Source organism: Anomaloglossus baeobatrachus, chromosome 4, assembly GCF_048569485.1.
Source record: "Anomaloglossus baeobatrachus isolate aAnoBae1 chromosome 4, aAnoBae1.hap1, whole genome shotgun sequence".
In the NCBI taxonomy this organism is placed as follows: Eukaryota; Metazoa; Chordata; class Amphibia; order Anura; family Aromobatidae; genus Anomaloglossus; species Anomaloglossus baeobatrachus.
Genome location: NC_134356.1, coordinates 281,041,762 through 281,057,160, shown reverse-complemented (window position 1 = coordinate 281,057,160; position 15,399 = coordinate 281,041,762). Strand labels below are relative to the sequence as shown.

Sequence of the window (15,399 nt, the reverse complement as noted above, 5' to 3'; positions counted from 1 at the left end):
CTTTTTCATTGCTTTCAATGGTGAAAAAGCAGGAAAAAACGCAGAAAGAATTGACAAGCTGCAGATTTTTCTGCAACACAATCTGCAAGGAAAAATCCTGAACGTGTGCACAGCACTTCAGAAATTTCAGACTTCGATGGTATCAGGATATCCTTGTAGATTTCTGAAAATCTGCAAGAAAGAAATGTGGCAAAACACGCCGTGTGCACACAGCCTGAAGATGCGGAAACAGCCTCAGAAGCTTATCTCCCACAGCTTCTATCAGAACGTCTTCAGAGGACGGCGATGTAATAAACTGTAGTCACTGAAGCGCTGCCCCCTAATGACGTCCTGTCCTAGGAGGGGCGATGGACACTGTGGGACGTGAGTGCAGCCCCAGCCTCCTGTGATGTTACATTTGAGACTCCCCTCAAACAAAACATCACAGAAAGATGGAAAACAAAACACACATTTAGAGACTAGCTAGATAGAGAGTAGTGTAGGGTATTCTATAACAAAGCTAATTACAAAAGTGGTTAGGGTATAAAAATAGATATTTTAAAATGACATTTTAGGTACCAGACCAACCCTTTAAGCACTCCATCACCAAAATGCTAGAGATTTATGAACGAAAAAAAACTGTGCCCATTTCTTTAGGTTTGTTTATTTCACAGTATGACAAACTGCTGTCAATAAGAGGGCAGAAGATATAGATATAGAAAATGCAATAGAGTATTCAGATTGTGGCTGTATGCCCTGCTTTCACATCTGCCTGCTTGGTACTGACACTTAAACAGGCATGTTCAATACAGCTGTAATTACGTCTGTCTTATCAATTATTAACTCACTCAGTTTAATCTCTGATGAGTAAAATAATTACGCATAGAAATTGCAGGTACACAAGAATTGTTCTATTCATGTAAGCACAAAACATATTGGTTATCAATTATTAAGTTCACGACTTGAGCGAGTAAGATGAGGGGCAGAGTATAATCAGCGCTGGGTAATGCAGGATGACGGTAGTGGTTACATAAGAGTGCTCAGCCATGGATTTATGTGCCAATATGAGAACCAAAAAGACGTCAGTGGGCGCTCTGCACGACAATCATGGCCTCTGCTTGCCGTATAAGCCGGGAAGTAAAGAGCCAAGTACAAGCCGTAGGTGTATGAAATAGCACAGTCCAAAGCATACCCAGGTAGACGCGCTCTTCCTAGCACCCATCTGGCTAATACGGCTCTGGACACATTTAGGGTGTAGGATGGGAGCCCTCCTGGAAAGCATGTCCCCCAGCTAAGCCCGACTCAACCCCAGCTTCTATGTTAGCAGGACTTGCCAGCGAACCTGCTCAATGATTAGTCCGATGTCAGGCTGCGTGCCCATGATCAGTGTTTGCAGGGTTTTGGATGCAGTGTGTTTTTGCTGCATACAAAATGCTGTGTTGTACGGTACAAGGACAGAGGATGGGATTTCTATAAATCTCATCCACTGTGCTTGTGTTTCCTGCAGCAAAGACTGACCTGCGGCGTGGCTTCCCGAGCCGCAGCATGTCATTTCTTTGCTGCGGAAATGCGAGTGTTCTCTGCAGGGAGATCACAGCGACAGACCGCAACTGACCAAGACCAGATCGTGGGCACGGGCCGCAGCATGTCATTTCTTTGCTGCGGAAACGCGAGTGTTCTCTGCAGGGAGATCACAGCGACAGACCACAACTGACCGAGACCAGATCGTGGGCACGGGCCGCAGCGATCTCCTGCAGAGGAGATGGGTGGCCCAACAGGACAAGACCCGCCGCATCCAAGACACAGCAGGTCCTGATTGTGTGCACATACCTTAAGGGTATCTTTAATAAGAACTTAGCAGAAGAAGAAAAAATCCAGCATCCAGTTCCAGACTGTATTAAAATGGATTTTATTTATTTTATAAAAAAGATAAGAACATCTTACAAAGGTTCCTCCATATTCATAAAAACCTTAACATGGCAGAGTGAATAAGGAACGCGTTTCGGAGTAAAAACTCCTTACTCTGAACTGTTCAGGTTTTCATGAATATGGAGGAAACTTTGTAAGATGTTCTTATCTTTTTGATAAAATAAAGAAAATCCATTTTAATACAGTCTGGAACTGGATGCTGGATTTGTCCTTCTTCTGCTACGTTGTTATCTGCAGCTGGGTCTGGCTGCCTTGGATCCTTGCACCTTCCTGCACGTTGTGGTTCTCCAAGTGGGTTTGCTGGTTTTTTGCTTTCTCCCTATGTTTAATAAGAGTCCGTGTAATATGAATATGCTCCTTTTTATTGGTTTTTTTTTGGCAATGGAGACAAAATATGAACACTGATTTTCGAAGTGCATGTAAATGGGCAATGAAGGCAATTTCATCTTTCTGTTAGGCATCTTTCATTCATTTTTACTCATACATGGAAAAAAAAAAAATCACAGTGATTGCTGTCACTGTCCTGGACCAGATATCCATCTATTTCTGCTCCTTGGGTCCATTTTATCATTAGTGATTCATCACGTTTGCTCATAAAGAAAAATAAAAAAAAATAAAAAATAAAAAAAACCCCAAGTTAATTTACAATCTTTGCTGCAAAAATAAAATAAATCAAAAAACGGTCTTATTGCTGAATTTTTTGTCACTGACCCATTGATTTTTATTGGCAGGTTTGATCAGTGATTAGGGTCATGAGTCCGCGAATTTGAGGTTTTTATTCACCACGTTTACTATATGGTAAAACTAACCTGGCAATTTGATTCCCCAGGTCAGAACAAGTGCATAGATACCAAACATTTCAAACTGTTTGTTTTTGTTTTTTTATTTATTTTTTTTATTTGCTTTTGTTGGCATTGTTCAAGGGGCTGTATGCGGCTTATTTTTTGCTCCCTCAGCTGATGTTATTACGGATACCATTTTGGGGTAGATATGTTTTGATCGCCTCTTATTGCATTTCATTGCAACATTGTGGTGGCCAAAAAATGTTTTCAATTTTTAATTGTCTTTACACGGCTTACTGATCAGATCAATTCATTTTATATTTTGATAGATCAGACATTTCTAAACGCAGCGATACCAAATATGCGTATGTTTTATTTTTAATGGCACAAGGGTGGTGATATTAACTTGCGATTTTTTCAGATTTTTAAAAACTTTTTTCCTCACTTTTTATTGAATTTGCTAGTCCCCTTAGGGAACTTGAAGCTGCTGTCATCAGATCGCTTGTGCTATACAGAGCAGTGCATGAGCACTGCTAGGTATGGCAAAAATTACGATTGGTGAATGATGCCGCTGTTCACAGAAAGATCGCAGCGACAGATACAGGGGTCATCAGCTGATCCCCATCGGTGCCACGTGGTCACGTCACAGGGCCGCTCATGAGGGTGGGGAATGATGTGCTCAGAGATTAACAGTAGGAATTAACTGGTTAACAGCCTTGGGCAGATCTCTGATCCACGAGCGCCTGTGTCATGTGTGGGAAAAGATGCGGGCTTTGCGTGCGAGCCCACATCAAAGCAAGGGACAAGACATATGACGTACTAGCACATCATATGTTGTGAAGGGGTTATAGAAGCACTCCCATGAATCATTTTTTTCATTAAATCTGTGTAAATGTGTATGGTGTGTAATGTAGTGTATTAATATCCTCACATACCAGTGTCCAGTCTTCCCCTCGTCTCAGTGACATAATCGCTTTGCTGACTCTGCGGGTCGAGCTGCGCTTTGTGTAACCTGGAAGTGGCTTTTACAATACAAGTCTATGGAGCATCAGAAGAGTCTACATAGGTTTCATTGTATGAGGATCGTCACATAGTGAGCTGGCTAGTTAGAATTGCAGTCACATCACTGGGAAGAGGAACAGAACGGTGCAAAATCCCGGCGAAGGCGGTGGTAGGAAAGCATATTAATACACTTACACTACAGGCAAATATACACTGGTTTAATGAAAGGAAAGAAAAAAAAATTCATGAGACTGCTTCAAGTGGCCGCTACAGCTCACCAAACTGCATACAAGTCAATGTATGGCTTGAGACTACAAACAAAGCAATAATTAAAGGGAACCTGTCAGGTGGAATATGTACCCAGAACCACGAGCAGTTCTGGGTGCATATTGCTAATCCCTGCCTAACTGTCCTTATATACACTAGCATAGATAAAGGGATCTATAGGAAAAGTATTTCTGAGGATCTTTTATCGTATGCTAATGAGGCCAGGGACTAGTCGCAATGGTTACTTCCCCTGACTAGTCCACACCCACAGGGACGTTCTAACATGCTATTCAATGCCCAGAATCATCGGTGGTGACGCGCGTACCTGTGTCCATTGTCAGTGCCTCAGATGCCGGGTTGAGGCTCAGTGCACATGATTAGAAGTTCCTGACACTTCCGGTCATGCGCACTAGACCTCTCTGATGCTGGGACACGTATACCCGGCTTCATAGTATAGAAAAGAACAGCACTGGTCCCAAAAGGTAAAATCCAAGACTTACCATATTTTTCGCTTTATAAGACGCACTTTTCCTCCCAAAAATATGGGAGGAAAATGGGGGGTGCGTCTTATAATCCAAATATAGCGGTACCTGGGTGTCCTGTCTGTGCAGCAATCGGGCAGCCGGGTGCCTGTGCTTGCGTGCGGTGGCAGCCGGGTACCCGTGGCTGTGTGCGGGCGGCAGCCGGGTGCTGTGTGCGGGCGGCAGCCGGCTACCACCCTCACATGGGCACCCGCACGCAAGCACAGGTACCCGGCCGCTTGCACGCAGGGTGGGCGGGCAGCCTGCTGACTGCCACTCTGTGCGTGCGGGGCGGGCGGCCGTGCACTGCAGCAAGTTACCCAGTTTGTTTGCGGTCCCAGTTTCAAATGATGGCGCCGGGAGCGAGCGTGTGCACAGATGGAGCTCTTGGATGAGAGCTCCATCTACGCATGTGCCTGTAATACTATTGTATGTTTGAGGATTTCGATAGCGTTAGGGCAATGACAGCCAGAGACGAGTTTGTGGTACAAGATGTTTTTATGATATGTAACCACGGTAGATACACAACGGAAATACACAGTATAACAAACACAAAAAAATACCTTTCTGAAATGGAGCGAAGGGGATTCCCGGGGCCACGCACCGGACTCCCCCAGGGAGACCACCAGAGCGAACCCCTATACAGGGACTGTCCGGCAATCAACCCCGGAAGGCCTAAATGCGGTGCAGCCGGGACACAAGGGGCAAGCGGTAAAGTCCAGAAGTGTCCGTACGGAATGAAAGTCCAGAATGGTTATGAACCGGAAGAAACCGGGCAGACGTGCTGACAAAAGATGGCAGACGGAGTCCGGGCACAGTTTGAAGAAACCGGGTATGGTCCAGAGTCGGTCGGTAGATTTCCAGGAGGATCCAAAGGTAATCAAGTAGCAGCAGCAGCAAAGCAGGAGCACACAGCAAGCAGTATACTCAGGCACTGGACTAAGCTTAGAGGCGGCCTTTTAAGCAGCTGGACAGGAAGTAGGGCAACAGAACACAAAACTCCATGTTAACTGAGGGCAAGCTTTTTCAAAAGAGGACTGGAAAACCCGGAAACCTGACAGTGCCGCTCCAGGCGCCATCATTTGAACCGGGACCGCGGACACTGGGACACTCACTGCACCGGCCTGCTGCACGCATCACCCGCCGCTGCTGCCGCCACCACCACCACCACGGACCCCGCGGCTCCTGTCACCACGGTGTCCCGCGGCTCCTACCACCCCGGACGCCACCGCGCCTGCCACCACCGTGCCTGCAACCATGGACGCCACCGCACCTGCCACCACGGACCCCGCTGCCACTGATACGCCGCGCTTGCCAGCACAACCTCTGCCTCCTGTGACCCCGCTTCACCACCACTGCAGCCCCCCTCCGGTAAGAGAACACCGGAGTATAAGACGGCTCCCACTTTTCTTTTTTTTACTTTTTTTATTTCTAAATTTGGGGTGCGTCTTATAATCCGGTGCATCTTATAAAGCGAAAAATACGGTAATTCACATGGATAAAATCTCAAGGCACATAAAAAAATAATCTGTACAGCGCATCGGGCAGTGACTAAGGACCGCTCGGGTCAGAAAATCGTGGCCTTGCTCCTAGCCAATGCTCTGTACAGATGACTTTTATTTGTACAGAGCATCGGCTAAGAGCAAGGCCATGATTTTCTGACCCAAGCGGTCCTTAGTCACTGCCTGATGCGCTGTACATATTATTTTTTTATGTGTTTTGAGATTTTATCCATATGAATAAAGTCTTGGATTTTACCTTTGGGAGCAGTGCTGTTTTTTCTATTTTCTGGATCTTTGGAGCCTCTGCTACCGTGCACTTTATGGGTGAGCTGATTTTGCTTTTTTGTTTTAAACCGACTTTATAGTGCGCATGATTGGAAGTGTTGAGACTTCTGATCACGCGCACTGAGCATAAACCTGGCATTGGAGGCGGTGACCTCGGACAGGTACACACATCACCGCTGATGATGCTGGGCATTTAATAGCATGTTAGCACGCCCCTATGGGAGTGTTACTATGTTAAGTAGAGGGAACTAACGCCCTTGCAACTAGTCTCCTCGCTCATTAGCATATCATATGGGATCTTTAGTAATACTTTTTCTATAGATCTCTTTATCTATGCTAGTGTATACAGGGGCGGTTAGGCAGGGATTAGCAATATACACTCAGAACTGCTCGTGGTCCTGGGTGCATATTGCACCTGACAGGTTTCCTATAAAGTGAATATGTTAGTAGGACCTCACACTACTAACCATTTATATGCACATGTAGCTCTTACAGGCAAGTCCAGCAATACCTTTACATGACCAGTCTGTTCCTCCATTAATGAGACATCAGCGGTTGAATTGATACGCAAATGAGGCTGAAGAACTATAGTACAACCCCTGGCAAACATTTTGGACTTGCCTGGCTCTGAGGATGTTCTTTCAGTTGTTTACTTTTGTTTAGAAAAAAGCAGATCACAGACATGGCACAAAACTAAAGTCATTTCACACGGCAACTTTCTGGCTTTAAGAAACACTAAAAAAATCATGAAAACATAATGTGCTAGCCAGTAACAGTTACTTTTCAAGACCAAACGGGGGAAAAATATGGAATCACTCAATTATGAGGAAAAAATAATGGAATCATGAAAAACAAAGAAAAGAACACTCCAATACATCACTAGTATTTTGTTGCACCACCTCTGGCTTCAATAACAGCTTGCAGTCTCTGAGGCATGGACTTAATGAGTGACAAACAGTACTCTTCATCAATCTGGCTCCAACTTTCTCCAATTGCTGTTGCGAGATCAGCTTTGCAGGTTGGAGCCTTGTCATGGACCATTTTCTTCAACTTCCACCAAAGATTTTCAATTGGATTGAGATCCGGACTATTTGCAGGCCAAGTCATTGACCTTATGTGTCTTCTTTCAAGGAATGTTTTCACAGTTTTTGCTCTATGGCAGGATGCATTATCATCTTGATAAATTATTTCATCATCCCCAAACATCCTTTCAATTGATGGGATAAGAAAAGTGTCCAAAATTTCAATGTAACTTTGGGCATTTATTGAAGTAGTAATGACAGCCATCTCCACAGTGCCTTTACCTGACAAGAGCCCATTAACATCAATGTCTGTGGAAATTTACATGATCTCTTCAGGCAGTCATCTTATTATTGTTTAGCTTTTCTGTATGTAAATCCCATTTCCTTTAGGCGGTTTCTTACAGTTCGGTCACAGACATTGACTCCAGTTTACCCCCATTCGTTTGTCATTTGTTTTGTTGTGCATTTCCTGTTTTGGAGACATTGCTTTAAGTCTCCTGTCTTGACGCTTTGATGTCTTCCTTGGTCTACCAGTATGTTTGCCTTTAACAACCTTCCCATGTTGTTTGTATTTGGGCCAGATTTTAAACACAGCTGCCTGTGAACAACCAACATCTTTTGCAACATTGCCTCTTTTAAGAGTTTGATAATCCTCTCCTTTGTTTCAATTGACATCTCTCATGTTGGAACCATGATTCATGTCAGTCTACTTGGTGCAACAGTTCTCCAAGGTGTGATCACTCCTTTTTAGATGCAGACCAACAAGTAGATCTTATTTGATGCAGGTGGTAGTTTTGGGAATGAAAATTTACAGGGTGATTTCATAATTATTCCCCCTGTTTGGTCTTGAAATGTAATCGTTACTGGCTAGCACATTATGTTTTCATGATTTACTTTAGTGTTTCTTAAAGCCAGAAAGTTGCCATTTGAAATTACTTTAGTTTTGTGCCATGTCTGTGATCTGCTTTTTTCTAAACAAAAGTAAACAACTGAAAGAACATCCTCAGAGCCAGGTGAGTCCATAATTTTTGCCAGGGGTTGTAGATCTGAATCCTCCGTCACTCCAGCTCCAACATAAAGGCTGTCAGTGAGGCTATGTTCACATGGCAGTATTTTGGTCAGTATTTCAAATCAGTATTTGTAAGCCAAAATCAGGAGTGGATAAAATCATTGCGGAAGTGGTGCCCGTGTTTCTATTATACTTTTTCTTTAGTTGTTCCACTCCTCGTGTTGGCTACAAATAATGAAGTAAAATCTGACCAAACTACTACCATGTGAACATAGTCTGAAGAAGGAAAAATCAGTGCTGGTCAGGAAATAGAGCTGGAGTGACAGCAGCTACAGCTCTACAATACCCCCTCATACTCATCTGCATATTAACTTGAGAGTGTAGCAGAACATAGCTGTACATATGATACAGTCACTATTCTAAAATAGCCTGCAACTGCATATGGATTGTCATCACATTACAAGAAAATGTGACATTCCCACCATCCTGAACCTTGATAGCACTAAACATCTTCAATATTATTATTATTATTATTATTATTATTATTATTAATCAATGCTGTATTACTTCTATTTGGCCAAATAAAAAAAAAAAAACAACAACCTTGAAAGTAAGTTTGTGTTGTCAGGTCCTTATATATAAAAATTGGGAATGAACCCCAGACCAAGAAAGAAGAAAAACATTACAAAGATTTCCTTTATAATGTTTCTTTTCTCCTGTAACGCAGATGTAGAGGGTAAGCTGCCAACACATGCTGGTGACCAATAGATGCATACATTTCCAGGAGTAATATCAGCACAGCAAGCGGAAAGATGCTCCATCGTACAAGTATTCAGTAACACAGATGTCAGGAGAGTGATAGTCCACGGTCTGGAAACTGAAAACAAGGACTAGAAAAAGAAAAAAAAGAAAAAAACAACAACGTGCTGCCACCATGTTTTTCTACTGCTTCTGAAAAATGCTGATTCGGTACGTAATTGAATAGATAGAACATAGTATAGGATCCCAGAAACCCGTACAGCAGAACTTATATTTACAGAATTCTAGCAACCAAGACCCACAGAACTGCGCAGTAACACGCACATGGTTTTGCCATGTGTGAATGCCAAGTCTGGCTCACACAACTGCCATGTTATTTCTATGATGTCCACACCCCCAGCAATCCCACAGCAAGGGATCATTCACAGCCACATATGCCGCGCTCCCGCTCATTCACGGCCACATATGCCGCGCTCCCGCTCATTCATGGCCACATATGCCGCGCTCCCGCCCAGTCACGGCCACATATCCCGCGCTCACGCCCAGTCACGGCCACATATCCCGCGCTCCCGCTCAGTCACGGCCACATATGCCGCGCTCCCGCTCAGTCACGGCCACATATGCCGCGCTCCCGCTCATTCACGGCCACATATGCCACGCTCCCGCTCAGTCACATATCCCACGCTCCCGCTCAGTCACATATCCCGCGCTCCCGCTCAGTCACTGCCTCATATCCCGCACTCCCTCCCGCTCAGTCACTGCCTCATATCCCGCGCTCCCTCCCGCTCAGTCACTGCCTCATATCCCGGGCTCCCTCCCGCTCAGTCACTGCCTCATATCCCGCGCTCCCGCTCAGTCACTGCCTCATATCCCGCGCTCCCGCTCAGTCACTGCCTCATATCCCGCGCTCCCTCCCGCTCAGTCACTGCCTCATATCCCGCGCTCCCTCCCGCTCAGTCACTGCCTCATATCCCGCGCTCCCTCCCGCTCAGTCACTGCCTCATATCCCGGGCTCCCTCCCGCTCAGTCACTGCCTCATATCCCGCGCTCCCGCTCAGTCACTGCCTCATATCCCGCGCTCCCGCTCAGTCACTGCCTCATATCCCGCGCTCCCTCCCGCTCAGTCACTGCCTCATATCCCGCGCTCCCTCCCGCTCAGTCACTGCCTCATATCCCGCGCTCCCTCCCGCTCAGTCACTGCCTCATATCCCGCGCTCCCGCTCAGTCACTGCCTCATATCCCGCGCTCCCGCTCAGTCACTGCCTCATATCCCGCGCTCCCGCTCAGTCACTGCCTCATATCCCGCGCTCCCTCCCGCTCAGTCACTGCCTCATATCCCGCGCTCCCGCTCAGTCACTGCCTCATATCCCGCGCTCCCGCTCAGTCACTGCCTCATATCCCGCGTTCCCGCTCAGTCACTGCCTCATATCCCGCGCTCCCGCTCAGTCACTGCCTCATATCCCGCGCTCCCGCTCAGTCACTGCCTCATATCCCGCGCTCCCGCTCAGTCACTGCCTCATATCCCGCGCTCCCGCTCAGTCACTGCCTCATATCCCGCGCTCCCGCTCAGTCACTGCCTCATATCCCGCGCTCCCGCTCAGTCACTGCCTCATATCCCGCGCTCCCGCTCAGTCACTGCCTCATATCCCGCGCTCCCGCTCAGTCACTGCCTCATATCCCGCGCTCCCGCTCAGTCACTGCCTCATATCCCGCGCTCCCGGCCACATATCCCGCGCTCCCGCACAGTCACTGCGTCATATCCCGCGCTCCCGCTCATTCACTGCCTCATATCCAGTGCATTCACAGCCTTATATTCCATATTCCCGCTCAATAAAAAGTATTTAAAAAGGAAGAGGTATCCTATAGCACAGCTTTAGATGGTCAGAAGTTTGGTTGCCACAGGCAACAAGGCCATGACCGATAATGTAATTTAAGAATAATGTGCCCATAATCAGGACTCACAGTGTTCTGGACTCAGCGAGTCCAGACCTGCAGGGCCGCGCGTCTCCTCCGCAGGAGAATGCAGAAGACCACAGCTGCTTGTACCCATGATCAAGGTTCAGTGCGCTGCGGTCTCCTGCTTGTGTTCTCCCTATGGAGGACGCAGGCAATTCCACAGCAAACAATTGACATGCTGCGGTCTGGAAAGCCGCACCACAGATCAGTGTTTGCTGTGGAAACAAGCATAGTGGGCACAGGATTTCTAGAAATCCATCTACTGTGCTTTTACTGTACCGCAGCGTTTTAGACGCAGCTGTCGTATGCTGCATCTAAAACGCTGCAAATACTGATCGTGGGCACGCAGCCTAAAACAAACACTACAAAAATAGCTAAAAGTCACCGGGATCTCAAGCCCAAAACTTACAGTAACAGAGTTAGATCTCAGGAGCAGTGAACGGTCTGCCATAAGAAAACATATCCTGGCAAAAAGATGGTGGGGGGCTGTGGGCACCCGGAGGGCAGAATGTAATTGCCAAGTGTGTGGTGGTTACTATGGGGAGACCGCCAGTGGATCTGCGTAAATCCTCACACCCCTGATATGTACTCTCTGTAATCGGGCTGTATTAATGGTAACTGGCCTGCGCCAAGACAAACACAAAAGCAGGTGAAGTCAGGCGTTACCCATAGCAACCAGCTGTCACTCATCTGGTTACTACTGACAACTCCTCCGCCAGGATACAGGAGGCTGAGTGAGGAGATGCTCTGACGTATAGGCTGGACATGAGGCCACAGACCGGCTGCAGCGCCCCTCACCGGCCTGGCCACCGTCAGGAAGTGACAGTTGGCCGAGCCTGCACCGTACGGGGCCTAACCGTCCTGCAGAGCCCCCAGCTAGGCCCGGACGCAGCCTGCGGCTCTGGTGCTGCCGCCCGGCGTCTCCCTGCAGGCCGCAGCCCCCCGCAGCCCCACACACTGCCCGCATCCCTCCTCCTCCGACCAGCAGCTCCTTCCCGGCCACATCCAGACAAAAGCCGCGGCGGCCGCCCGGGCCTGCCTCCCGCTCCGAGCCCCCGGCCGCCGGCTCTTCTCCACAGCCCTCCCTGCCACAGCTCCGAGCCCGGCCCGGGACGGAGGAAGGCCGCCACTGACGGCTCAGGCGAATAAAAACACTCACCGCATGAATTTTCTTGTCTCGCAGAACCAAGATGGCTGTGTTTCCAACCCGGAGGATGCTGGGTGGCTGACCTTTCCCCTTTGACCCTCTGCCGTGACCCGCTCTCCTTCTTCCTCCTCCCTGACAACGGCAGCTGGTAACCAGGAAGCGGCCCGGGCCTAGCTAGGGGATCGGCCTGCTCGTTGGGGTCCTGCGCCCTCCTCTCCGGTGCTCAGGGATCCCCCTCCTTCCGGTGTGCGGCGGGTGGGGGAGGGCGGAGGAGGAAGCGGCCGATTTGGCGCCTACATTCGCATCCCAGGCCGAGAGGAGGAAGCTGTGCGAGTCTGCTGTGGTACCAGCGTGGTGTACGCGGCGGCAGGTTACCGGAGCCACACGCAGTAAGCCGGAGCGTTACCGCAGCCCCTTACCACAGATTACCGGAGACGTGCACATTACTGCAGCCCCTTCCCACAGATTACCGGAGACGTGCACATTACCGCAGCCCCTTCCCACAGATTACCGGAGACGTGCACATTACCGCAGCCCCTTCCCACAGATTACCGGAGACGTGCACATTACCGCAGCCCCTTCCCACAGATTACCGGAGACGTGCACATTACCGCAGCCCCTTCCCACAGATTACCGGAGACGTGCACATTACCGCAGCCCCTTCCCACAGATTACCGGAGACGTGCACATTACCGCAGCCCCTTCCCACAGATTACCGGAGACGTGCACATTACCGCAGCCCCTTCCCACAGATTACCGGAGACGTGCACATTACCGCAGCCCCTTACCACAGATTACCGGAGACGTGCACATTACCGCAGCCCCTTACCACAGATTACCGGAGACGTGCACATTACCGCAGCCCCTTACCACAGATTACCGGAGACGTGCACATTACCGCAGCCCCTTACCACAGATTACCGGAGACGTGCACATTACCGCAGCCCCTTACCACAGATTACCGGAGACGTGCACATTACTGCAGCCCCTTCCCACAGATTACCGGAGACGTGCACATTACCGCAGCCCCTTACCACAGATTACCGGAGACGTGCACATTACCGCAGCCCCTTACCACAGATTACCGGAGACGTGCACATTACCGCAGCCCCTTACCACAGATTACCGGAGACGTGCACATTACTGCAGCCCCTTACCACAGATTACCGGAGACGTGCACATTACCGCAGCCCCTTACCACAGCCTACCGGAGACGTGCACATTACTGCAGCCCCTTACCACAGATTACCGGAGACGTGCACATTACCGCAGCCCCTTACCACAGATTACCGGAGACGTGCACATTACTGCAGCCCCTTACCACAGATTACCGGAGACGTGCACATTACTGCAGCCCCTTCCCACAGATTACCGGAGACGTGCACATTACTGCAGCCCCTTACCACAGATTACCGGAGACGTGCACATTACCGCAGCCCCTTACCACAGCCTAGCGGAGACGTGCACATTACCGGACCTCCTCACCGCCCCGCTAGTTACCGCAGCCCTTAGCACTAATTACCGGAGGTCTGCACATTACCGGAGTCCAGCATGTCACCGGAGCCCCATACGTTACTGGTGACCCTCACCCCAGGTTACAGCAGCCCCTAACTGCAGATTACCAAAGCTCCACTCCGCCATGTACATTATCAGAGACCATATTACCGGAGCTCCGCTTCACCCCCACACGTTACTGGAGCCCCTAACTGCAGATAACCAGAGACCCGCATATTACTCTGTTACCGGGGTCCGGCGCTGCCCTGCGCGTTACCGGGGTCCGGCGCTGCCCTGCGCGTTACCGGGGTCCGGCGCTGCCCTGCGCGTTACCGGGGTCCGGCGCTGCCCTGCGCGTTACCGGGGTCCGGCGCTGCCCTGCGCGTTACCGGGGTCCGGCGCTGCCCTGCGCGTTACCGGGGTCCGGCGCTGCCCTGCGCGTTACCGGGGTCCGGCGCTGCCCTGCGCGTTACCGGGGTCCGGCGCTGCCCTGCGCGTTACCGGGGTCCGGCGCCATTCCTACCTTTATAACCCTATCTCACACCACCTTTCCTTATACCAGTCATGGCGAACCTTTTACAGGCCGAGTGCCCAAACTGTAGCCCTAAACCCAATTTTTTTTTTCCGAAGTGCCAACCAATCCTATTGTATAAAGAATTGATTTTAATCTTACCTTCGCCGTCTTCTCTTCAGCAGGGGGCATCACGCTCATACATGCTTACCACACATTGGAGCTGAGCCCCTGACCTTTCCAGACACAGCAGTTGGATTGATCTTTCTGGAAAAAATTGCAGCATATTAGACAGAGATTTTAGCCTGGAATGCAATCAGATTTCACCCTGTAATCCACATCTACATGTCAAAGTCTGAACATCTCGAAATCCCATAAAGACGTTCGAGTTGCTCCCCTCCTCTTCATTCTGTAGTTCTGTCCCTCTTCCTGGCCACTTCCTGGTAAACATGTCCCCCATCCTGATATATATTTCCTACATTCTGTTATATTTGTCCCCACCACGGCCCCATCCTGGTAAATGTCCTCCATCCTGGTAAATGTCCTCCATCCTGGTAAATGTCCTCCATCCTGGTAAATGTTATCCATTCTGGCATGTTCCCCCATGCTGGTAAATGTACCCCATCCTGACATATTGCCCATCCTTGTAAATGTTCCCCCATCCCAGCATGTACCCCATTCCTGGTAAATGTTCCCAATCCTGGTTAATTTACCCCATCCAGGTAAATGTACCCCTTCCTGGTAAATGTACCCTATCGTGGCATGTTTCCTCCATCCTGGCATGCATGTTTCCTCCATCCTGGCATGCATGTTTCCCCCATCCTGGCATGCATGTTTCCCCCATCCTGGCATGCATGTTTCCCCCATCCTGGCATGCATGTTTCCCCCATCCTGGCATGCATGTTTCCTCCATCCTGGCATGCATGTTTCCCCCATCCTGGCATGCATGTTTCCTCCATCCTGGCATGCATGTTTCCTCCATCCTGGCATGCATGTTTCCCCCATCCTGGCATGCATGTTTCCCCCATCCTGGCATGCATGTTTCCCCCATCCTGGCATGCATGTTTCCTCCATCCTGGCATGCATGTTTCCCCCATCCTGGCATGTATGTTTCCTCCATCCTGGCATGCATGTTTCCCCCATCCTGGCATGCATGTTTCCCCCATCCTGGCATGCATGTTTCCTCCATCCTGGCATGCATGTTTCCCCCATCCTGGCATGCATGTTTCCCCCA

The 15,399-nt window shown here is 49.2% G+C and overlaps 1 protein-coding gene across 2 annotated transcripts in view; it reads right to left on the bottom strand.

Moving 5' to 3' along the window:
* Positions 1-12,426, bottom strand: part of CNOT2 (CCR4-NOT transcription complex subunit 2) — a 182,400-nt gene extending 169,974 nt beyond the window's left edge. Inside the window, exon 1 of one of the 2 annotated variants that reach the window (XM_075344885.1) lies at positions 12,173-12,426. The gene's annotated coding sequence lies outside the window, so the exon portion shown is untranslated. The remainder of the gene's footprint in view (positions 1-12,172) is intronic. The other variant, XM_075344886.1, reaches the window with a different exon arrangement.
* Between the last annotated feature and the right edge of the window lie 2,973 nt (positions 12,427-15,399).